Source organism: Ixodes scapularis, unplaced genomic scaffold (genome assembly GCF_016920785.2).
Source record: "Ixodes scapularis isolate PalLabHiFi unplaced genomic scaffold, ASM1692078v2 PGA_scaffold6__148_contigs__length_123643588, whole genome shotgun sequence".
Classification (NCBI taxonomy): domain Eukaryota; kingdom Metazoa; phylum Arthropoda; class Arachnida; order Ixodida; family Ixodidae; genus Ixodes; species Ixodes scapularis.
Window position 1 is genome coordinate 101,001,056 of NW_024609881.1, and position 3,082 is coordinate 101,004,137.

Consider the following 3,082-nt stretch of genomic DNA (forward strand, 5'->3'; position numbering starts at 1 on the left):
GCACCAGCTGATGCCTCAGCCGCCTCAGTTGCTGTTTACTTCTACGTAGTTTCGGAAAGTGGAGGATGCGGACATGGCCTTCGTAGAGTGGTGACGAAAACACGTCGAGCAAAGCTTTCATTTTGTCGTCATCATGGACACCGCAGCCCTGTACCGGTGTCCCAGATGTCCTTTTTTTTCGCCGAAGTTCACTCGTGTTGTTCTACATCTTGACCGTACGCACACTTTGGACCCGAGCTTCTTTGTGACCTGTGGTATTGAAGGATGCCAGAAAAAGTACAGTGTCATGGGGAGTTTTCGGATTCATCTCTACCGTCAACACAAGGAATGGCTTTCGACTACCGCTTTCGGGTATAGACATGATACAGCGGAGCTTTCCGACGACAGTTTTTGGATCGACCAAGGTTCCGCTGCTGTCGCGTCTTCGAGCTCTCATGAGTTCGAGTCTGGACGGGATAGAGCAGAGCCATCCCACGACAGCTCCGGGGTCGGCAGTCGATGCCCATGTCATGCAGGTGCTGCGTCATCGCTATCTTTTGAGCAAAGTGCGCCTGGCTCACCGCCCGGCAGATCTCCAGAATTGGAACGACCAACCCTGCAACGCCTCATCAGTGAGCTTCGAAAAAGAGTCTTCAAGCTCTTCTTCAATGTGTCGGAAAAGCACGAAGTGCCTTATTCTGTTTGTGAAGGCCTCTTCCAGGAAGTCGAGAACCTGCTTCGTGTATCCTTGCGAAGTTTTGCTGAGCATGTAAGGCATGAGCTAACCTCGTACTCTAGCGTCGTACCTGAAGGTTTAGCGCTTGTTCTTGACTGCACCTTTCTACAGGGCATATTTGATGCAGTTCGCTCAAAATATCAGAGGAAGCAGTATGCAAAGGCCAGCCTGCCATATACCGAGCCTCAGCAGTTTAGCTATAAACACGATGACCGTGCGTCTTTCCAGTATGTTTCAATTGGCAAAGTTTTACAAAACATTTTTTCTCAGTGTAAGGACGTTGATAAACATCTAGTAGAGCCTGAGCGAGCTCAAACCACAATGTTGCGCAGCTTCCGGGACGGCTCTATATACAAGAGCCGTACAAACACAAATGAGAAATTTGTGCACATCTTGCTCTATATGGACGAGATAGAAATAGCCAATCCACTTGGTCCTGCCCGGGGTGTGTACAAACTTCTTGCTGTGTACTACAGTGTGCTAGACATTCACCCTAGGCTCCGCTCCCAACTGAAGTTCCTGCATATGGCCACTATTGCAAAGTTTGCTGATGTACAGAAATATGGCCTAGGCATTGCTCTCAAACTACTCCTTGAAGAACTGAAGGAGCTGCAGAACAATGGCTTACATGTCACTCTGCATGGCCACAAAGTTTCCCTGAAAGTTTGTCTACTTGCATGCAGTGGAGACAACCTTTCAATGAATCGCCTTGGGGGCTTCACTTGCTCATTTTCACGAGGTTGAGTATGCCGTTTTTGTATGGCACATGTGTCACAACTTGCATCACTGACGAAAGAAGAGTTGTGCGAAGTTCGATCAAAGCAGCTTCATGACAGCCATTTGGCTGCTATTGAAGTAAACCCATCCCTCTACAAGAGGCTGTATGGAGTAAATGAGCGATCAGCTATGGCCTTGCTCGAAGATTTTGACCCCACCTTGCATCTGCCCCCAGACTTGATGTATGATTTGTTTGAGGGAGCATTCCCATTTGTTTTGAAACATGTTCTGAAAGGACTTTTTCAAGACCGCATTCTGTCTGAAGGTGACCTCGAAAAGGTAGTCACATTCCAGTATGGCCGCAATGATAAGACAAACCGGCCGGCTGAGCTCAGCGCTGCCTCGCTAAACCGCACGAGCACAATCAAGGGCACTGCTTCACAAAAGTGGTGCCTTTTCCGCCTCTTCCCACAAATTTTGGCCTCCAGCATTCCCGAAGGAAATGAACACTGGTAAGTGTACCTTCTGCTGAGAGAAGTAGTGGACATTGTTTTGGCTGACGAATCGCCTGCACAGTCTCTGTCATACCTAGAGGTAAAAATTCAGGAGTTCCTTCGCGCATTTGTTGCTTGCTACCCTTCGGTACAGCTCATTCCAAAGCTTCCCTATCTCATCCACTATCCGAGGATGATCTCCCTTTTTGGCCCACTGAAGCAGGTTTGGTGTATGAGATTCGAAGCGAAGCACCAGTATTTCAAAAATGTTGCAGCAAGAGTGAAAAACTACAAAAATATCTGTAAGACTCTTGCTGAACGCCACCAACTGCTGCAGAGCTATGAGTTTAGTGAGATTTTCACTGATGAAGCTGCCATTATGACTGGCATCAAGCCTGTCCAAAAATCTCAGCTGCTGCCTTGTGTTCAAGACATGCTCCCTGATGGCACTGCCTGGCAGGCTATGTCAGTGAGTGTGCTGCACATCACATGCCATGTTGGTGATGTGCTTGTGATGAGCAAGGGAGATGATGCACAGTTTTCTCAGATCAGCGGCATCTTTTCTGCTGGAAAGGAAACTGTATTGTTACTTGAAAAAATGGAACTTGTGGAACTTAAGAGGCATCGGTATTCCTTCAGAGTGGAAAAATCGGGTGAAATGCATGCTGCACGGCCAAGAGACGAAGCTGTTAAAGAATGCCTAGACTTGTATCTTGGAGGCGAGGTGGTCACTAGATCTGAGATAGTCCTGCTCAATTAGAACTTTCCAGTTTTTTTTAACCCTTTCTGTGTTAGGTCTTTTCTAGGAGTAATGCACTGCCAGTGTGTTTTTTTCAGTGATATGAAAATAGTGAATAGATGTCATAATTTATTCTTGGATATATGCATGAAAAAAATATACTGAGAAACGGGCAAACAGAGATTTCATTTCGCTCTTGATGTTTGTTCTATATTTTCACCTTGGAAATGTAATTTTCGGTGCAGCACACATAATTACATTTATTCATCCATTTCATTTCCTCCGCCATTGTTTTAATTTCTTCTCCAATGGCAAGCTGTAATTTTCCGAGTCGAAGCTTGGGAGTCAGAGCTTGGGTCATAATCAGTTTTGAAGGAGCCACTGCTCTAGTCACCTCCACCAGCCGAAGGTCTCGCA

General features: G+C 46.5%; 1 pseudogene; it reads left to right on the top strand.

Moving 5' to 3' along the window:
- Window positions 1–1,414: 1,414 nt before the first annotated feature.
- Window positions 1,415–2,686, top strand: LOC120849107 (annotated as a pseudogene).
- Window positions 2,687–3,082: the final 396 nt, after the last annotated feature.